Source organism: Mustela erminea, chromosome 5 (genome assembly GCF_009829155.1).
Source record: "Mustela erminea isolate mMusErm1 chromosome 5, mMusErm1.Pri, whole genome shotgun sequence".
Lineage (NCBI taxonomy): Eukaryota > Metazoa > Chordata > Mammalia > Carnivora > Mustelidae > Mustela > Mustela erminea.
This window is the reverse complement of record NC_045618.1, coordinates 18,885,734-18,909,202: the sequence shown is the minus strand read 5'-3', so window position 1 is coordinate 18,909,202 and position 23,469 is coordinate 18,885,734. Positions and strand designations below refer to the sequence as shown.

The 23,469-nt window shown below is 39.1% G+C and overlaps 1 protein-coding gene across 12 annotated transcripts in view; it reads right to left on the bottom strand.

Moving 5' to 3' along the window:
* The window catches only part of MEF2A (myocyte enhancer factor 2A), a 156,851-nt gene extending 135,074 nt beyond the window's left edge, over nt 1-21,777 (bottom strand). For 3 of the 12 annotated variants that reach the window (XM_032342190.1, XM_032342180.1, XM_032342183.1), the window contains exon 1: nt 20,580-21,093. The gene's annotated coding sequence lies outside the window, so the exon portion shown is untranslated. Of the gene's footprint in view, nt 1-19,966; nt 20,292-20,579; nt 21,105-21,537 lie in introns of those variants that run through there. The other 9 variants (XM_032342186.1, XM_032342184.1, XM_032342182.1 and 6 more) reach the window with 8 other exon arrangements.
* Nucleotides 21,778-23,469: the final 1,692 nt, after the last annotated feature.

Sequence of the window (23,469 nt, the reverse complement as noted above, 5' to 3'; positions counted from 1 at the left end):
TATCAGACACAAAAGAATGCAAAACTGACAATAGTAGAAAGTTGACAAACAGTACTTTATGAAAATTAAAACTTCTGCTCTTTGAAAGACATTAAGAAAATAAAAATCAAGCCACATACTGGTAGAAAATATTCAAAATACATTAACGAAAATGAAAAAAAGACTTTTACTTAGAACACATAAAACTCTCTTAGAGAGTTCAGGGGACACCTGGGTGGTTCAGTCAGTTAAGTGTCTGCCTTCAGCTCAGGTCTTGATCCCGGAGTCCTGGGATCAAGCCCCACATTAAGCTCCTTGGTCATCAGGGAGCCTGCTTCTCCCTGTACCTGCTGTTCCCCCTGCTTGTGCGCAAGTGCTCTCTTTCTCTTACTCTCTCCCTGACAAATAAATCTTTAAAAACAACAAAAATCCCTTACAGTTCAGTAGTAAGAAGGCAAACAACCCAACTAAAAATAGGCGAAAGATCTGAACAAACATTGCACCAAAAAAGACAAATGAATACCCACTAAGCAAATGAAAACTGTTTAAACCCACTACTCATCAGGGAAATGCAAAAAAAAAAAAAAAAACAAAAAAAAAAAAAACACTGTAATAAAATGCCAGTATATAACCACTAGAATGACTAAACTTGAAAAGGCTAACAACGTGAAGTGTGGAAAAAATAAAGACACTGCAACTTTCATTGTCAGTGGGACTGTAAAATCATATTACTTTGGAAAACAATTTCACAGTTTCTTATAAGATAAAACATTTATCATATGACCCAGAAATCTCATTCCTTGGTATTTACCCACGAAAAATGGAAATATACGTCCACACAAAGGCTCGTTCTCAAATGCACAGAGTTGCTTTATTCACAATAGGTCCAAACGGAAAACAACCAAAATGTCCGTGCAAGATGAATGCAGAAACTGGTCTAGACCTATAATAGAACATCAGGCAACACTAAAAACTGGGCAATGCTAAAAACAAACCACTTAATAGATAAAAACATGGATGAATCGCAAAAACATTTTGGTGAAGAGGTAAAAAAAGCCAGACACTAGTATCATTTAATATCTGACACTAAAATTGAAAAAGAAAAAGATACTACTAAGGCTTAAAAAATAGATTTTTAAGCAAATAGATAGTAAGTCACAAGAAACAATTAAGTCAGTAAAACTTTACAGAAGCAAGCATTTAAGGAAGAAAGGGATTTTAAGCACACATGAAACTAGGGACTGTTCTAATTAGAGGAGCTAAGAAAGAAAGAGGACACAAATTTGAGTAGGTGTGAACAAAAAGAGCAAAGCAGAATGTAGGCTGGACAGATGGGCAGAACACAATTATGCACTACCTTGAAAATACACAAGCATTTGAATTTAATAAGACAAAAAATGCAAAGATAAAAGAAAGGCAAGACTATCCTCTCAAATGCAATAATGCACAATTCTAGCCCCAGGGCTAATAAGGTTAAAAAGCTGGATTCACATACAATCCCCACTAAAACACAACGTGTTACATTCTTAGCTAGTGGACTAAGAAAGTAGCATTGTGTCTTAATGTAATAGTATACTAATGCCCAGAAATGCTGATCTTCCCCCATGCCCTTCCACCTTCAACTAGATCTCCCAAACTACCCATGAGAACCAAAATACCTCTTCACAAAGCTTCTGCTCTTTTTAAAAAGTAAAGAAGAAAATAGCCTGAGAAATAACACACCATACAATTCACCCATTTAAAGTATACACTTGAATGTTTTATATTCAAATGAAATGTGCAACCACTACCACAATCTAATTCCAGAACATTTTCATCACCCTAAAAGAAACCCAGTACTTATTAGTATTCACTACCCATTCCTCATCTCCACTCACACATGGAGCATCTACTTTGTCTCAGAGAGATTTGCCTATTTTGTACACTTTGGATAAACTAAACCATACAATGTATGGGTTTTTGTTGGCTGACTTATTTCACACAACAATATTTTCTAGATCCTTCCACTTTATGCCATGTATCCATATGTCATTCCTTTTTAGTGCCAAATAATATTCTACTGTATGGAAATACCACATTTTATTTATACATTCATCAGTTGATGGACATTTGGGTTATTTCCACTTTCTACCTATTATAAAACTATGAACATCAGTATACAAGTTTCTGAGTGGACATGTATTCATTTCTAGCTTTTGGTCTTATATTAAAAAAAATTAAGTGTCTTCAGATTTTCTTTTCTATAACCTCATTTCATTACCATATACAACACCTACCCACAGTGATACATATACCTGTTGTTATATCACAGGTATAAATTAGACATTTTAAGTAAATTAGTAGGATCTATTTTATTCTTCCAAATAATTTAACAATCCCCTCAATCAACAATCAGCAAGATTACTTATAGTTTTCACAGTATTTAATATTTATTACAAGTTATGATGATGCTATCATTCTTCAAGTGAGGATGTGACCACTGAAATGCTGAAGTTCCATTATTCTACCCCTCAACCTGAACTTAAGGGCTAATACTCCCAGTATTCCTTCTCAGACATATAGTTACTGGAACCAATAGCCTCAACTACCCAAATTCCAAAAACAAGGGGCACATTTTGTCCACACACCAAAACAACAAAAAAAGTTTGAAGATGGGCACACTTCAAAATGTGACACTAAGCACCTAACATAATGGCCAAACATATACCACTTTGGTTAAACAGTCAGGTAAAGTGGCAGTGTGTCAAGCAGATGTTCATATTAATAAGGATGTTGACCAGAATCTAGAAAGGCCTAGACATTGTATTCATGATATTCTGCAACTTCCTATAGTTTTGAACTGGAAGAGGCCTTAGAAAGGCCTTTTTAGGGACACAAATTCTCAAACTTATAGAAATGAAATGGAATCCAGAACTAAAATCCAGACTACCAATCTAATCTACTAAAATAGGATTCCACTTAAAACAACAACAAAGACACATGAATAAATGGAAAAGAAGAAATCCAAAAGAAAAGGGTGAAATACACAAAGTGAATTATAAGATACAAACTTCCAGTTACAAAATAAGTAAGTCACAGAGATGAAAAGTACAGGGAATAAGATATCAAGAAGATGGTAGTAACACTGTTTGGTGACAGGGACTACATTTATCACAGTGAACACTGAGTAATGTATAGAATTGCTTAACCATTATATTGCACAGCTGATGCTAACACTGTATGTGAATTATACTTCAAATAAATAAAGTTTCCAGTGAAGAAAGAAAGGGGCGGGGTGGGGGGGAGGAAGGAATCCGAAAGGTCTCAAAGTTATCTCGGAAGATGAATACCGTAAACTTATTATTTCCCTTGCAAGTTATTTGATACTTCTACAGTGCCTGAATCTGATGCCTCTTTCTTAAGTAAAAGAGAACTGGAAAGAGTTAAAACTACTGCCCTAATAACTTCACATTATCCACTACCTGTTATATCTACAACATTTCCTAGGACAGTTATGGCAATTATAAGTTACTATAACACTTTACTTCTTTGTTAAGTGGATCCATGATTGCACATGTGTCAAAATTTTCATCTCACAGCAGAACAAAGTTTAAGAAATACTGAGCTAGATCAGCAGGGGTAGAGATGTCTTAAAGTCATCTTTTTAAAACCTTATTAGCTCAGTCCAAATCCTAGATTTTTGCACTTTACAGTCATTGAGAGACACCAATTTAAAGATTCATTTATATTTACCAAGAAAAACTAACACACAAGCATAGATGCCTTCAATGTAGTGTGCATGGGTCTACTGCCTTTAGTATAAGGTCAAACATGGTAACTATGATAAGACAGACACAAAGTAGTACTGGATTTCAAAAGGAAAAACTTCCAATTGGAAGGAATCCATTTTTTATGGAGAGCACAGCATCTGGTGTGGCCTGGGAGAGGAGACTAAGAAGTGGAATAGAAAGAATGAAAAAAGGATAATCTATCTTTATTCATGCCTTCCACATAAAAGATATGTATGCCCTATAATACCCTTCAAACCATCAAATTAAAGAATGAGCCTAGCACGGTGCTTTTTAAAAAGTGGTGCTGGAGTATCCTTTAAGGAACTAAGTTTTATTAATAAGAAAGGACATACATACAATCCTCCTTATTTTGTATGGGCATATTAAGGAAGGCACTGGTCCCTTCCAAGCTTAAAAACTTTCAATAGTTCTTCCTTACCTGAAGAACAAAATCCAAACTACTCAAGGTACTCTACAATCTGTCCTCAAACTCTCTTTTCCACTTTACTCCTCCAAACTTGTGTCCATTACATACTTCTCACTTGGCTGTTTTAGTTCCTTTGCTCCAACTGTAGTCTCTATGTGGAATATCGTCACTATCCGACAATTAACTTGACATTCAATTCAAATACCAATTACTTCAAGTAGCAGCCCCTTATCACTTCTGAATTCTCCTTCCCTGAGCTCCCCTAATCTATTCATTATGTCTAAGATTTACACATCACTTGGTAATTGTATAACACAGTAATTAAAAAGGATTTTACCCTCCCCAACCCATTACCTCATAGAAGCAAAGAGCTGTATCTCATAGGTGTTTTTATTTCAGAACTAATAATATAGAAACAATAGCAAAAGCACTGAGAATACGTAAGGAATAGTTCAAAAGAGGGAGTAAGGGAGCAGAGCCATGGACAGTGTTTTGGAACTACCATATTTACCAGTCAAAAGAAAAATGGGAGGACAATAAAAAGAAAATATATAAACAGCTTCTCAAGTCATTATTTAAGACTTTTTTAACCTATGGTAACAGAAATAAAGCTTACAAATGAGGATCCAGAGACAGCTAGGGACAGGTACTGATTAACTTTTAAATACCATTAGAAAGAGAGAATTCCAAAGATCACTGATAGCAAAAAAATTTAATTTATATTATGAAAGATTTCTGATGTTTGAAATCAATATACCTTTCTACCCTGGTTGGTATTTTTATTTTTAAAAATGTACAGTGACTAGTTTAAAAAGTCAACTTCTACTCCAACAATCTAAAACACTGACAAGAAAACTTGTTAATTCTAGGGAAAGAAATGTTTTAAGACCATAAATACTTTAAACGACTAAATTCTAGAGCCAAGCATAAAGAACTTCCACACATAATTCCAACTTCATGTTAAATTTCTTATGTTAACAAGACAGAAAAAAGCAAAAAAGAACCAATTAAATCAACTACAGTAAACAGCTTTAGTGCCATCTAATTAAACATAATAATGAGTGTGCAGCCAAGGAGTAACACCACACCTACTATTTATTGTAATCAAAAGAGAATTGTCAAGATCATAAAATAAAATGGAGAAAACTAAGAGTAGAGAAGGAATGAAAAGAAATTAACATCTATCAAATCAATTCCCAAGTTTTAAAAGTTATCTTTTCTAAAAAGTTCACATACTACATTGCCATTGGAATGTACAAGTACCAAGAAGCCCCTGGCTAAATATAAGTCTATAATTCATTCATGTTATAATAAAACCAAGGCATTTCCAATATACAGTCTAGAAAAAAAAACTTTAGAATAACTTTGCTTTACCAAAAAAAAAAAAAAAAACCCACTTAAGACTCTTGCAATAACCCAGAAACTGCACTTGCATTCTAGAAGAATGAAGTAAGAGCATTTAAATTTAAGTAATTTCTCCTACAAGCTATTTTCTGGAGTCTCCAAGCTCACCCATGGAGGCTGAATGCCTATGTCTCTTCCTAACTAAAGGCTCTGTAGCATTAAGAGTGTAATTCTGTATTCCTGCTCCCTTCCCCTGAAAGTAAAGACTTCCGTGGGGACAATGGTGATGGTATATATCTAAGTAACTCTGAAAATATTCCCCCAAACCATATAAAAAAACAAGGCAGGAGAAGGAAATTCTACACAAAACCATGCTTTCAGCATAGCCTTGAAGACAAAGAATGCTGATACTGCCGAACAAACATGAGTGAAATCAGAAAAATCAAATCCTAGCAACTGATCTCTCAGGCTGTCACTCCACCCCTACTAGAACACAGACATGGTGGCAAGGAGGCTAGCAAAGGAGCACCAGGGTCATTTGCAATGACCATGAAAACTAAGAAATCTGAATATACTGGAAAAGTATATTCAGTCTGGGCAGATCAGAACACTGACGCCAGGTAAGAAAGTTCAAAGTTCTGGTGATTTAAAGGAACAGGTGCCATTTAAGGCACTAACTGCTACAAAGAGGGGCACAACTTTGAAACACATAGCTTCTGGGGGAGAAAATGGGAAAAAGGAAGGGAAGAGTGTCCTTTTGCAATGGGATAGTAAAGGGAAAAAGAAAAAGGATAAAATTAAGGTCTTGCAAGACCAAAGAGAATTATAAAATTGGAATTCTCACAATCCTTCTCCAACCATTAAAACCAAAACCACCGAACAGGACTGTTCCTTACTGACAGAAGAGGGCACCATTAAACTAGGAATACTGTAAAACACCCCAATACCATAAAAATGAACAAAAGAAAAGCGAGATCCAGAAAATCAGGAAACTGAATCTGACAAATATCAATACTCCAAATAGAATTAAGAATATTCAGACAACGCATTTAAGGATACAAAAACCACTCTGAATCAGCAACTCAAAAACTAAAAACAAAAATGGACAAAATACAAAGAGAAACTTTAAAAGGTGAGTCAATTTTAAAAAAGAAATGGAAAAAATAAAAAAATTATTACAGAAATGCAGAATAAATTACAAGGAATCCAAGAGAGAATGAACTCAAATGAAAATGAGCTACCAAAGTCTACCACAAGAGCTATGAGCCACATCCATCCACATTTGGTGTTACTGTTTCATCTGATTTCAGGGAACTGTCTATCCACCACTTCATAACCACTCACAAGCCACAACCCTTCCAACACTCATATAAGGAAACTTCAGCTCTTTTCCATAGTAAAGTACCATATTTACTATGCATGACTTAAACATTCAACATGTCTAAAACTATGTTGTTATTTTAAATATATTAGGTCCCTCTTTTTAATGTGTCACTGACAAAGTTTTTGACTATTATTTCCCTAATTCCCATGAACCCTGTGGTTTTTACTGTATGACATTGCATAGCATTAGATTTTTAGGAATATATATACTGGGTCATAGTAGAACTGACTGTAGAAGTGTTATGTGTGGGGTTATTAGTTCATGCATATATATTTCTTAGCTCTGCTGAAAGGCAGACAGTGACACCCCAATAGCAATGAACATACCTAGCACCCAGACCTCAGATTCTCAATGTCATCTTCCAATAAAAGGGTCAGGGCTCTTTGGAAAAGAGGATAATTCCAGAGCTGAGACAGGTAAAATATAAATGAACCTGGAGTTTCCTGTAGTACCAGAAAGTAGGGAAGTTCTTGAAAAAAAGACGAAGATAGGTCAAAAGGACACCACAAGAGTCAAACAGGAGGGGCTTTCAATGGCTAAAGCTGGATAATTTGAGCAATAAAATAAATAATGATAGCATCAAATTATAGCCTACAAAATTACCTTTGAATTACCTTTGAATCTATACTGACATAAATAACTGAAAAAAATAAATGAGAGAGAAATGACAGCTTTTCAAAACAGAGGCATTTCAATTGGTAAATGAGAAAGGAACAAAAAAATCTACAAAATTGCTATTAGGTAACTACTACAGCAATACAGGTATCCCCCACTTTTTGGAAGTTCACATTAAGCAAGTTCACTTTCATTATGGAAGACCCACAGTAGTACCTGTTTTCTAACTGAAAGAAATATGGAAAGGATTTTTACTTTTAAGAAAAAAAGGCAGGGACACCTGGGTGGCTCAGTTGGTTGGACAACTGCCTTCGGCTCAGGTCATGATCTCGGAGTCCTGGGATCGAGTCCCGCATCGCGCTCCCAGCTCCACGGGGAGTCCGCTTCTCTCTCTGCCCTTCTCCTCACTCATGCTCTCTCTCCCTCTCTCTCAAATAAATAAATAAAATCTTAAAAAAAAAAAAAAAAGGCAAAAAGAGGGAGGGGGAAGGGAAGGGAAAGGGCAGAAATAGTGTTCAGCTTCTATTTTGCAAGGAACCATTACAGAAGCAGCACACACCCTGAGCAGCAGCACCAAGAGCCTTCCTGGGTAACTACACAGCACCTCACTGTAATCTCAAGCTGCCATAGCTTGGATTTTTGTTGTGACCATCTGTGCTTTATCTCAATTTAGTGTGTGTGTCCAATAACACGATGTGTCACAGGTATCAGAAAAGCCTGAAGAGGTTATTTTTTTAGTCAAAAACCTCAAAAACTTCCCATATAAATTAATGGTAATGGCTTCTTTACACCAGTGCAGCTTTTGGAAGGTTTCACAGGAAAACTCTATTATCAGATAGTGAAGAAAGTCTGGAATTGTTGCAGGTTAAGTTCCACCCATGAATGCTAAAAACAAGTGAAAGTTTGAGAAGAAACAGGAAATTAACATACTCTCAAAGTATCTCCAAAATAGTTAACATTTTCCAAGAGAAAACCTGTCACTTTACAATGTTGAAACCAGCAGAGACCACCTTAATTAAATACTCAAGATTAACACCACCAGTAATAAGATACTGACATCATGTTCTCCTGATATAAAATGTACCTCTTGATATGCTACCATTACTTCAATGGTGTTACTGCCAAAAATAAAAATTCCAAGTTAATGGTAAGAAAGCATCAGAGAAATTCAAATTGGAAGATATTCTATAAAATAACGACCAGTACTCCTCAAAAGCATCCAGGTCAGAAGGACATGAAAAGAATGAATTAATATCACAGATGTGAGGAGACTGTACAACAAATAAGTGCAAGGTGGATCCTGGGCTGGATCCTAAAACCAAAAAAAAAAGTCATTAGGAAAAAAAACTGATGAAGTGCAAATAAGATATTTAGTTTATAGTACGTTAATATTAATTTCCTGGGTTTGATTATTATATCACAGTGGTCCAACATTAGGGGAACAATCTATACTATTTTTGCAACTTTTCTCTAACATTATTCCACAATAATTTTTTTTAAGTAAAGTTTAAAAAAAAAAGAAGACTCATAAAATAATTAGTCTAGTTTTTACAAAAATTTACTAAGTAAATTATAATTCCTATGGCAATTCAAAATATAATTCATCAATAACATGGCATCACTTTGTTAAAGCATTAATATCCAATTCATTATATGGAAAGAACAGATAAATTCTGCAATGTGATTATTCGTTGAGATGTAAACTGCAGAAGGATATGCAAATATGATGTCGTTTTGAAAGCTTTAAAACATGAAAAACATTGTATGTTATTTAGCAATATATATGCTCTTTAAAAAATGAATAGGAAAGATAAATCCTTATTTAAGATAACGATTACCTCTGCAGAAGAAAAAAGGGCAAGAGGATTGAGAAAGATCCATGACATTCATCCTGCTAGTATTCATTACATTATTCACTCTAATTTTTGTATGCCAGTATGTTTCATAATTTTTAGCTACACTGAGAACCACTGATATTTTTAGCGATCTGGGGCAACAGTCTCACGCTTTGTTTATCAAAAAAAAGTTTTCGTTGTTGTGGGGTTTGTTTTGTTTAACAAGACAATCTTACTAAGAAGACCATATATGGAATTTTTCATTTCTATTTTCCAAACCAAACAATGTAAACCTTAAGATCATCTAAAATAAGGTCCTCTGCGTTAGGACAGACATATCCTTTGGCTTTTTTTTTTTTATAGATGTATATACAGATCCCCTCTGTTTTGAGATCACTTCATACCTTCACTTCTATGGCCAAATCCCAAGGCCCTGTCATTCCAGGAAGTCTCCCACTTCTGACTACACCTTTTATCCTTCCAGGCACTCTCTCACGAGTACACTCATCCTAGTCCTCTCACACCTGCTCTTCCTCCTATGCTTCCTATTTCAGTAAACTACCCATTTATTCCCTCAGTTGTCCAAGCCATAAACCTAGTCATCACTCTCAACTTTCTCTTTCACCTTCCATATGCCCTCTATCACTGAACGCTTTCATTCCACCTCTTATATCTCTCTCAAACCCACCTATTTCTTCTATCCTCATCCTACACCACAGTCCAAGCCACCTTACCTCTTTTAACTAATTTACTGTAACACCCTCCTAATTATTCTTCCTGCCTACCACTTTTAACTCTCTCCAAAGAATTCTCCACAGTGCAATCAGTATTATCTTTTTAATTAATTTCCTCCCAGTGTTAAGATACTTTGATTTTCCCTAGGATGAAGTTCAAATTCCTTAATACAGCTTAATACAGCTTAAGAGCTCTGGCCCCGATTTATGTCTTTAGCCCCTTCTTTCACTACTCCTATGATACCTGCATGAGCCATCAATACCGTACTACTCAGTTTCTCCAAGCAATCCAAACTCTCCAAGTGTATCTCCTGTCCTTAACACAGGTCTGGTCAACTACCTCCCTTCTTCACAATGCTAAGTCCTCTTGAGGTTTCAAACTAAACTAAAGGTGTCACTTCTCTGGGATAAATTTACCCAGCCTCCCTGAAACTGGGTTAATTGCCCCTTCTATATGCTCCTATATACATCAAGCATGTAGCAAAGTGGATAATAAACACATATATGTCCACACTCCCACCTGACTATGAAAGCCAAGCCTGTTCACTGTGTTCCTCATTACTGAGGCCAATGGACTGAATGAATAAAGTAATAAAGACCAAACTGCCAAATAAATTGCCCAAAACACAATACTTACAAAGATAATTCCTGGCCCAGGTGCACAATACTCCTTCCACTATACTTTGTGGCACTTAATTTTATGTTCATAAACAACTCAGTGTTAATTAGGTATAAGGCATGTAATACAGAGTTTAAAAGGATCTAGATATCACCTCATTTTACAATTAAAGAGATGCCTAGAAAGGCTATTACCTGCTGAAGAACAAAACACTGTTAAACAGCAATGCCAACATTAAGTATTTTGATGTTCTTTAATTATATATTTTAATCTCAAGGAATTAAGTTTTTAAAATTTTAAAATCGTGAAAAACTAAAGTTTTTCATTTCTTCTAAGATAGCAGTGTTATTAAAAACAGAACAAATGAATCACCAATTCACTTAAAAGTTTCCACAAAATTACCTAGAATGTTATAACAAACATAAGAATATTTAATTATGGTGTAAGAGTAATAAAGATAATCTGAGTCATTATTATAATTATATATTATAAGCAACACATGGATATCAACAGTGTTCAAGGCACTGTGGAACACATTCACTGAATATACAAAGAGATATAAAAGGATTCCTAAATCCCAAGAAGCATACAATATGTTTAGGAAAACAATAACCAACTATCACAGAACTAAAATAGAAAAATGAGGTGAAAGGAATCACTTAAATTATTAACACTTTCAAAGGAAAAGACTTTCTTCTAAGGAGTTTCAGAAATGTGAAGAGAAATCTATTGCCTAAGAAATCAGCATAAACTCTGTATAGGGTTGATCAGCTGACAAAGTTCTAAAAAAATGAGAGTCCACTAGCAAGGAGCTTACCAATGGCCCAGTTCTTGGTTTCTAAATAGTCTTACCCAGTAAGAGAAACCAGGACTCCTTGCAGAAATGGCTGATTCTAGGACAGCAGCAGGAAAAACAGATGATGAGCATGGAATATATTATTGTCCCCAAAGTAAGGAAGTGCTCCAAACATGACAGAAACATGTCAAAGCAATCAATGAGTAAACTGAAGGATTTCTCACTGGCCAAATCAGAGTTAACTTGGAACTGATAGTAATAAAATCTAATCTGCTTAATAAAAAAGAATCTATGAATTTATATTAAGTAAGCAAATGGGAAGTAAAAGCTCTTCTTCACAATAGATTGCCAACTATTAAATGCCGAAGAATAGCTAGACAAACATCATTTTGGAACCACTGTGTAATAATGGACTCAGGCAAGAATTAGCAATGAATGCTAAAACCATTATGTGAACATTTTTGGGAGGACAAAGTATTTACACAGTGTGAAAGTGCCTCCCCACAGATTATTCAATAATAACAATGAGGCAATGATAACTTTTATACGGAGAAAACTGGCAGGCAAACCTTAACTAAGTGATCCAAGTAAACATCACCAACAAAGGGTCAAACAAACATCATACTGCCCCCGATGTGCTGCACTGAGAGATATAACATCACTTATTGGGTTGTCCCGCCAGAAATGCATAACCTGTATCTAACAACAGTGAAGCAAAATGACAAACTCAAACTGATGGACATCCTACAAAACAAAGGGCCTATACTCTTCAAAACTATTAATGTCAGGAAAAAGAAAAAGTTGAAGGATTGTTTCAGATTAAAAGAGACAGAAGATACGAAGACTAAAATGCAATAGGTAATACTGTATTAGAAAACATGCTATTAAAAGATATTGGCACAACTGAAGAAACTTCAACATAAACTATACACTAAATCATAGTACCAATATTAAATTTCTTGAATCCATCATACTGTGGTTATATAAGATTATGTCTTTGTTCTTAGGACATACCAACTGAAGCATTTAAGGGTTAAGGATCACAATGTGTGCAATGTACTCTCAAATGGTTCATTAACAAAAATAATCATAATAGGAAAAGGAAGAAAAGGGAAGAGGGGGAGAAGAGGAGGAAGGAGAGAAGGAAAATGAGACCAATAGAGTGAATTCCTGCTATTACAACAAATGTTTAGTTCAATGACATTATATAATATGCTTAATACGTGGTTTCCTTGTTAGCAAAGTACACAGTACATTAATGCAGCATTTCCATCCATCCCCTGTATGCATCTAGAATGTTTTGCCTCAAATGATTTGCCTCTGATTTTAACTGAATAAACTTGCATCTTTGGCATACTCCAGAAGATGTAATCAAGGAGCTTCAAACTATAAATAAAACAAAATAGTAATACCTATTTTCAGGCTTTAGGGCCACTCTGCAAATACAAAAAAAAATGATAAAGCAATTGTGCTATACATTAACAATCCATGTATACAGGTGGACCAGTATATGAGAGTTCACTGCACTTTCCTGTTAGTTTTTTCCAAAACCAAAATGTTTAAAAACAAAACAAAAGAAAACAAAAAAACCCTGCCATCCTGAAATGTTACTTTTGGGAACAGAGCCATTTATGAAAAACAAAATCTTAACTCCCAGATTCTTTTCTCCTTTTTCCTTCATAATCCATATCAAATTAAGTTTTAAAATCATTATGATAAAGATTTTCAGTATTAAGATAAGCATTTTGCCAAAGTAGTCCTCAAATCTTTTAAAAAGCCCATTTGCAAGTCAGCTGTGCAGAATGGGGAATGATTTTCACTATTACAAATAGTGGTTAAGTTTCTAATGTTGGCCACAAAAGCTCTTTGATAAATCTTCATTAGCAATACAGTTGAACTGGTATTGTATTTCATGTATATTGTGTTATATTGCACATCCCCCTAGCCTTTCTGAAATAAGGTGAAAGGATAAACTGAAGGGAGGGAATGCTGGTTGGTAAGGAACAACCAGTAACCAATTATAATTTCTAACACTATTTTTACTAAGTTATGCATTTGAAATTGGAAATATAGCCCTCAGACAAGATGGCTACTCACAAAATGGAATCTCAGGAAATGCCAATGGGCTAAACAGCTCTGACATTTCTGCCCTGACCCAGAATGCTGACATGTTAATATGTATAGAATACTCATAAGGCAGTATTTTAAAGTCTGAAAAATACCTTTATAATTTTTAAAGTCTGATTTGGATAAACTGATTTGTTTGGTCATTTAATTGATTAAGAAATCATCATCCACTCAACATTTACTGGGCATTCACTATGCACTATGACAGACCAATAGGTACTAAGCATATACGAAGAACAAAACAGTCTTTGACATAGGAACTCTGAATAGCTGAAGAAAATGACATCAATTACAATCCTTTAAATATTCTAAAAAGGGGATTACTCTTCAAATAGTGTCTGTATCAAGAGCAAGGGAGACAAGTTTTGTCTAGACTAAAATTGCTATTATACATGACACCCGAGCTACAACTTAAAGGTAAGAGAATTCCAATCTCTAGCAAAAACATGAACAAAAATACAGAAGCACTAATTCAAATATTTCTGTCTTCTGCCTGTCAGGCAGCAGGTTAATACCTGAGGAGACAGTTATCAACAAGACAGACACTGCCTCTGCCTTCACAGAGTTTACATTCAGGTTACGGGAAAAAACAATAAATAAGCTATAACTAAACAAATAACATGTGTACAAATTATATTATGTGTCTTGAAGGAGATAAGATGCATGAGAGACTAACTAACTAGGTATAACATTTAAAAGGATGGCTGGAGTGACAAAGTGAGATTTGGGTCAAGTTCCACAGGGTTAGGCCAGCCACCCTTATGAAAAGCACCTTAACCAGGCAGTGCAAAAAGTGCAAAAGACCCTGAAATAAGAAAGGACGCAAAAAATTTAAAGAATAGTAAGAGCACTGTGCGGCTGGCGTACAATAAGTGAGAAGAATAAGGAGAAGTAAAAAGATTATTCAGGACCATTCAGGAGAAGTACAGACTATTTCAAGAGGAATGGGAAGTCACTGGAAGATTTTAAGCAAAGAACATGATTTAGGATCCTAAAATGATCCCTAGGGCAGCTCTATGAAGAACAGACTTCTGAGGAGCAAGAAAAGAACAAGCCCAGTCAGGAAGCTACTGCAGCAACTCATGTAAGAGATAATGCCTTGCAATAAAGAGGTGGTAGTGAAGACGAAGCGGTGGACTGGCTCAGGATAAATTCTGAAGGACAAGAGAAGGTATGGATGGACTGGATTGGAGAGGAAAGAAAAAGAATTCAGAGTGGTATCTTTAAGTTTTTGGCATGAGTACTGCCATTCATTGCAAGGGGGAAGGGCCAGTGAGGACAGAGAGTTTGGGGATAGGAGGGAGGAAGAAGGTTGGGGGAGAGAAATAAATAGCTATATTTCAGTCATATGGCTAATACTATGGTTGAGATTCCAACTAGATTTCCGAGTGGGTATCAAGCTCGGGAAAATTCTGGGCTAAAAAAATAAAAGTGGGAGTCATCAGCCTGAAAATACATGGCATTTTCAGGGACGAGCAAACAGCTGGCCTTAACTGGGTCATAGAAACTGAAGGGTAATGGCTGACAATGAGCCTGAAGAGATCAGATAGAATCATATAAAGTGAACCATGACTAATAACAGCAATAGCAGAAGCAACAGTGACAGTAATAATAAGGGGAAAAAATACTGTATTTTAGGTGCCAAGCACTATGCTAAAAGCTTTATAACATACATCTCATTTAATCCTCTCAACAACTCTATGAAAAAAATAATACTATAATCACTATTTTATACACCAAGCCTCAAGAAGACTGAGAAATTGCCGAAGAACACAAAGTGCCAGAGTGGGTATTCTAGTTTAGGCAATCTTGATTATAGAGGCTAATCTCTTATTCCTTAAATGACTGCCTCTCTACTGATTTTATGTCTTCAATGTTCTCCTTAAAAGAATGATATTTACATGTGAATTTTAGAAATACAGTTCCAGTTTCCATGTAAAAGGTGAACTGCTAGGGGTTAAGAGGTGAGACAAGCAAACTCAGTATTAGTCAAAGCAAGAGCACCTTGTTTTACTAAGCCAACAGTTACAAGTTATTTCACAGGTTAAGAGTATCCCTTTGTTCCAACAGTCACAAATCATACCTCACAACTAATCCAAGTCAACATGTATAACATGCTGCTTGTAACAAAAATAACCTGATAAAAAGGTCTAGCTTATACAGTATAAATTTACCACCTACTACGAAAATATTTCTCAAAACATAACTTTACTGATGGTTGAATTCTTTTTTAAGTTCATAAAGTTTATATTTTTGTATACAGAAGAAAATAAAATTAGTACTGACTCAAGACAACCATAAAAAGATGTGCCTTTGTTGTTATTTATTAAAAGTCTGATCAACTAATGTCTGTTTTTCATCCAGGTTAAAAATTCCTCTGGTTTTCAGCATCATCAGTTATTAAACTAACAAAGTAAATTTGCTGTCATACACCAATGTTCAAATATTTGGTATTTTATCCACCTTGCAAATTTTTTTCTAAACTTATAAGCTTGTGATTTCATCAAGTGATTACTAAGACAACCCAGTATTAAATAAAATATTAAATTTAATAAATATCAACTGAGTTCAGTAAATGCAAGTAATTATTAAAACCAGTAAATAACAAACATCTGTATAAAAACAGTATTTATTAAACAAGTGTCAACATATATGCTATGCATGAGACTAATAGGCTTATACTCTTTATAATAAACTGGACACAGAGTCCATTAATGACACAGATAAAGCATATACAGACAAAATCATTTCATTCCATACAGCAGTAAAATGACATATAAAAGCTTAAAGATTACCCACTAAAGAAGAGCTATTTTTAAAATAGACCTATATTCCAGACAGGCAATAAAAACATTTTTCTGTCTTCAAATTTTAAATACTGTATGTTGAAGACAACTCCCACAGATAATTTCTAAAAGACATTTTTCACTGAAGAGTAGGGAAAATACTTATATTTAACTCTAATTTTTTTTTAAGATTTTATTTATTTTTCTAACAGAGAAAGAGATCACAAGTGGGCAGAGAGGCAGAGACAGAGAGAGGAAGCAGGCTCCACACTAAACAGAGAGCCCGATGCAGAACTCGATCCCAGGACCGTGAGATCATGACCCGAGCCAAAGGCAGAGGCTTAACCCACTGAGCCACCCAGGCGCCCCTTAACTCTAATTTTTTTAAATATTTGGAGAAACTTTGGGAGGTTACCATCAATGACTGCAGATCAAAAACCTCATACAGAACAGCCAAATAAACATTTTATGTATAATGTGATAACGCATTTAAAGTGCTGGGGGGCGCCTGGGTGGCTCAGTGGGTTAAGCCGCTGCCTTCGGCTCGGGTCATGATCTCAGGGTCCTGGGATCGAGTCCCACATCGGGCTCTCTGCTCGGCAGGGAGCCTGCTTCCCTCTCTCTCTCTCTCTCTGCCTGCCTCTCCATCTACTTGTGATTTCTCTCTGTCAAATAAATAAATAAAAAAATCTTAAAAAAAAAAAAATAAATAAATAAAATAAAGTGCTGGTAGTTTTACACCCTAAAAAATATATGAGCATTCTCCTGTATTATATATTATATCAAGTCCTTTTGGTCACAGACACTAAACTTTCAGGTACTGGGCAGAGTATATATATAGTCTTCAAAGGAAATAAGGGAATGTATAGAAAAATGGATATATGGAAGAAGGGATGGATGAAGGGAGATCAGGCAATATATATTTTTGTGCATTAAGCCTCAGGTAGTATGCTAGGAACTCTCACACCCATGATTTCATTTAATGCTAACAATTCTATGAGGCAAGTAGTGTAATTCCTTCCCATTTTATAGAAGATGTCTCATAACTTAATAAATGGCAGAGCTGGGATCCGAACCAAGATGTAAAGTCTTGCAAACACAGCAGGACGTGTCAAAGTGTTCTTTTGCAGGAGGTTATCTAACTGGAAGAATGATTTGATTTTCCATATTTACACTTCTCTTATTACTTAAATATTAGAAGGCACTCACTTCTCAATTTATGAAGAATGGTCAGAGATTTTCTTTCTAATCTCGAAAAAAGCAATAGTGATCATGATCAACCCACAAAACAATATTTTTATTGCTCTACCACTAATAAAAAAAACTTCAGCTAAACTCTGTAGCATTCCTATGTACCATGAGCATGAGCATATCTCCATAAAGGAAAAAAAAGAAAAAAGGAGTATGGTGTGACTGAAAAGCAAAATATTGGAAACTAAGACTACCCACAGAAAATTCAAGACCATCATCATTGTATATTAGACTAAATTTCTCTGCCAGACTTGTAAGCAACACAGAAGAAAAAAAGGTAGCTTTCTAAAATCTGACTGACAAGCATGCTACTTCCCAAAAACAAACTGGCTTACAGTTTCCTCCTCATAAATCAGAACACAAATCTACTGAAAATTTTAACTGAAATATTTCAAATTTCAAAATCATGTTCTAATAAAAAAACACTTCCATGACTACTTAACCACCCTCAAAATACACTGATTTCTCTCTTGATAACCAGTAAGCAACGCTGCTATTGCTTGAATATAAAATTAATATTAACCTGCATTGCATTCTTAAAGAAAAATACAAAGCTATAATGCAACTGCCTTGAAAAATAAAACATCACCACTTGAAACAACTCAATATATACTTCAAAGATTATTTCCGGTTGCATTTACAAAAAACAATCTTTGACACACGCACCCACTAAAGAAACACAGAAACTCTAAGAATTTGGAAGGAGATTATTCTCAAACCATAACTCAACACCATGACGTTACAATTACTATTTCTGCGCCCCTATGAGCTACTTTCCTTTCACTGAACACCCCCTACCTCTCATTCCCTCAGCATTTTAAACTTTTGCTGGGAAGTAAATTAAGGAGTTAAACATAATTTTATCACCTTTGTTCCAAGAAAAAAACGTGGTTTTATATATAATAATAATATGAATTAAATGGAATAGACACGCAAATATTTATGTTTAGAAAAGTCATTGTTACTTCACCATCCCTGACTGTTTTAACAAGTAAGTTTCTATTGGAAGCACTCTTCCAACAGAATTGTTAAAGACGGGGTCTGCAAAGTAAATCACTAGCTTTAGTTCTTCACAGCGTTTTATTATAACAGTATCACCACAACTTTTTGTTCACTGAGAATTAAAAGTGATTCCAGAATCAATTAGTGCATCATCATATAGAACTAATCTTAATATTTACTAGGATACATGTGCTCCTTATATTTGTTAGAAAATCTAAAACTGGCATCCACTTTAATGAAAACACTTTTGACTTTTCTCCTAAAACAACAGTTGCCATTCACAGGAAAAACGGAACCCTCCAAAAATATACCAGAAAAAAAAAGAACCCAAAACAAAAATGTACATACAAAAGCCATTAATAGCACAACACAGTTATTTTATCCTCACTTTATAAATTCATATTAAAATAAGGGCCATTTTTGTGTTTTCATATAAAAAAATTTTTAAGCTATTTTGTTTACCTTTTCCACAGACTGTTCAAGTACTGCCAAGGTAACAGATTTTTTAAAAAGTGACAACTGGAGTACTTGGCAGTTGCCAAAACAACACAGCTGGATTCTTAAAGAGAAAGTACTCTTGTGTAACGTACATCTCATTACAGTTTGAAGAACCTTCTCTTCATATAGTAATTGATGATACGAGACACAGGGAAAACATGCTGTGCTTTAAAAAAAAAAAAAAAACACTTTGAAAAAATTTAGACATTTGTTTAAAAATTCTTGTACCTTTGTTAGCACATCACAGCAGGCCTTCCTAACCGCACACTAATTGTAGTACCAATCTTGTAAACTAAAATGCAGGTCAACACAATACTGCACTTCTTTAACCTACACAGGGCATCCCTACTGGACCATAACAGTGGGCTCGCCTCGTATCCCCAGAAATCATACTTCAGGTCTGAATCACATTTTTATAGTTACACTTTCACGGGAGGGGGGGTGGGTTCTAATTCAGGGATGCTCACCTCTTCGCAACTTGTTTGCACTATCTCACCAACCAATTTAATCCTCGCTGTTCGAAGATAGAGGATTATCGAACTAAAAGGCAAAGTTTCTACCACATAAAACCTTCCCGAGAGCTGAGATCTAGCGGGACGTCAGGGCAGCCTGCTGCTCCCGCCGCAGTCCTCGCTTCCAGTCCTCGCTTCCCCGCGACGTCTCCCGGCACCCGAGGGCACCCGCAGGTGCCCCCAGCCCGGGCCGCCTCCCGGCCCGCCCCAAATACCGACCCGGCCACTGACACCTCCACACACGCGCCGAGAGTTCGGACCTGAATGTTCCGCCCGCTTCGACCAACCTTCTCCCAAAGCAGAAGTGGGGGGAACTTCTTCAAGTCCAACCACAGCGCAAAGCGGCCCCGGCACGAGGGGTCAATTCCTTTGGGGAGACCCGGGCGCAGACAGCAAGAGGGAGGAAAGGGCCTTCGGGCGTTCCGCCCCGGAGAGGCTCCGGGCCCCCAGGGAACTCCCTCAACTTTCAAGGAGGCGTCGTCCACCACCGCCCCGCAGCCCCAAACGCGGTGCGCGCCCGGGGAGGCTCCTCGCGCGGAGCCCGCGCGGCCGAATCTCCCTCAGCCAGCCCGCGACACCGGTCAGACCCCGGGCCCGCCCTCGGGGCACCCCACCCCCACCACCGCGGGCGCCTCGCCCCTCCGCGCCCACCCCGCGCGACCACCCCGAGCCGCCTCCCCGCACCCCACCCTCCCTGCCGTCGCGCGCCCGGGACCCCGGCCCCCTGCCAGCCGGACGCCGCCCAGCCCTGCCGTCCCCGGAGCCCCGCGGGCGCCCCTCCTCGGCCGCGCCGCCCCCCGCCCCAGCGCCCCCCAGCCCCTACCCGGCCCCCTCGCCGAGACGCCGCCCCCTCTGGCACAGCCGGCCTCGCGGACCGCGCCCCGCCGACGCGGCCCTCACCGTGTCTCCGGCGCCGCTGGCGAGCGCACACACGCTGCAGCCCGGGCCAGACACCAGCGCTCCGCGCCGCCCGGAGCCGCCTCCTTCAGCCCGGGACTCGCCGGGACATCCGCGCACGGATCCCCACACCGGGGCTATTTTTAGGAGACAGGCCCCGGCCAGACCGGAACTCGTTCCTGCCGCCGCGCGTGCGCACTACGACCGCGGTCCTCAGTGTCCCTCCGCCAGCCTCGCCTATCCCTCCCTTCCCTTCGGCTCCCCCTCTCTTTTCCCTTGAGGTTTCTGTTCACAGCTGACTTATCCTCTCGGTGGGTCCTAGAGTGCTTGGGATGGGAAAGACGAAGGTGCGGGCAAAGAGTGTCACAGTGGAAGCAAAGCGCTACTCCACAAGGACGCGAGGGGCGGACTATGTTTTTCCGGGTGGGTGAGGAGACGGATCACCCGGCACAGGAAGGAGATGACGGCGGTTTGGCGCCGGGGCTACAGGCTGGAGCTCGCTTCCCTCTGAAGGACCGTGTTCTCCTGGAAGGGATACTGGTCACTTGATGAGGGCCTAGGCGCCTCCCAGGGCGGGGCGGCCCGGCGGCGTCGCGCCCTGCAGCCCCAGCCTCCCCCGCCGCTACCTCCCGGACCAGCCCGCTGGGGCCGGGACCGGGAGCTGCTTTAGTGACGCGGCGCGCGGCAAATCGCCGCGCGTGGCCCCCGGCTCCAGCCAACCCGGGACACTGAGGGGCGGGGCTCCGGGGGCGGGGCCGGGCTCCGGGGCGCGAGTTCGACAGACGCCCGGAGTCCGGTGCCAGGCGGAGTCCTTCGACCGGCCCAGACACCTCCTGCCGAGCTCGTGGGGCCGCGGCCAGCTTCCTTCTCCCCCAACCCCCGCCCTCCGGCCACGCCGGCCCCCCGCAGACCTCTGCTCGCCACGCGCGCGCCCACGCCCTCATTGTGGTCAGGGCCGCACCTGTGCTCGCGTCTGGGCCGCCGCCCGGTCACCCTCACTGAGCAAGCACAATGGGACTGCGGTCCCTGGCGTTCCGCGGCTGCTCGGACCCGGGCCCGGAGACTGTAGGACTTGCAGGGACCTGGAGTGGGCAGCCCCTTTCAGCCGGGCGAGCCGAGCGCCCCACGTCCGGGTGGAGAGACAACCTCCTACTCTCCAGTATTTAATAGCGAATTACTAACGGGCATAGCTATAGTATGCCTCGAGCGCCAAGCCATGGGCCGAACATTTTGCACGTGAGAGCTCTTGCATGCCTTACAACACCCCGTGAAGTAGATTCACTTTCTATTCCCATTTTATAGAAGAGGAAAGGGAAGCTGAGCGCTAAAGTGACCCTTTGAGGTCACAGTCTAAGAGGAGAGCATTGAGGATTTGAACTCCCAATCACTCTACATACGTACGGTGGTCTTTTCTGAGGTGCAAAGGAGACATGCGCTTGGGACTGCCCTTCTGTTTTGTGGGGTTATTGGTTTTGTTGACGAAGGTCATCGGGAGGTTGAGCCATTGTTGTTCCTTGCATCTTGAAGCCTGCTAACCTCAAGAGCTTCTACAGCCACACTGCCTACATCTGCACCCAGAGGTGCCTATGCAAGGAACACAAAGCCAAATGGTTATTTTCATCGGAGGATGAAAAATTCAGTACCGCAGCACTTTGAAACAAAATGATTGGGGTGGGTGAGCAGATGTGCAGAGGCTGGGCAGAGGAACTGGGAAGTTACAAAGGAAGCTGGAGGCTCGCAGGCTTCCTCTCTCAAGGACGGGGCAAGGTACTCGGGAGAACCCATTGCAAAAGCAGCACACAGACACCAGATACTGGAAAATAAACCTGGAGCTCTGCTCAGAGTCCCATAGTATCCGTTTTCAGGAGAACCAGCAGCAAGGGCTATAGGCAAGTTTTGAAAACACATTAAAATTTGGTGTAAATCAGTGAGTCATGTGAAAATGCATATTCTTTTAACCTGCCAGAAGCTGCATAAGGCAGCTGCGTTTGACTGCTCCAGGAAAATAGAAGACTTTGATACTTTTCCTTCAAAGCCTAAGGTCTGAAGTGGAAGGGACAGTGAGCAATAGCTCTCTCATTCCCCCTCCCTTTCTACCCTGTAAGGAGAAGAGAGGCAAGACTGTTCCAAAAGAGATTTTCACCCTCTCATTGCTCCAACCCATCTCCCACCCCTCTAGAATCTGACCCTCCTGGGACACAGAAGTCTAGCTGAGACTACCCACCCCCTACCCATTCAAATGCTATTGACCACTCCAGAAAACCAGACAGAAAAGCTGGTCATGACTTCAGCCAAAGTAGAAATGGGGGGGGAGGGGGGGAGAGTGTTTGCTTTACCTAAGAGAGCACCTCTCTCCCTGCCACCTCCTGTATGTCAAAGCCCTTGTTTAAGAATTTCAGGGAATGGTAAGAAGGAAGGAAGGAAAGGAGGGAAAGAAAATGGAAGGAAGGAAGAGAAAGTGTAAAATTCCGGAGCACAGCTATTGTAAAATACATTAGCAAAACATAATCACTGTTTTTGAGATTAAAATAACCAATTTTAGAAAATCATCGCAGCTCCTATTCAGGTCTCCAAAGCATGTACGTGAAGTTCAGTGTCTCTAGCAACTTCCAGCACTCACCTTGGCATAGATCATGTGCAGAACACTTGTGTATGTCACTGACTTGGAGGGAACTTGTGAGAAGCAATGTCTTTCAGTCCTCCAACTCTTGCCAGCCTCATTCACGTACTCAGGTATCCAGGTATGTCTGTACTGAAAGGACTCAGCATTGTAGTAGGCACTGGGAAATGGAAGTGAGAAAGAACAGCCCTTTCTTTGAAGGGTCTGAAAGGCCACAGGAGGGATACACCTTAAAACAAAAGCCAGTCTGCTAACCACTAAGAGAGAGGTTTT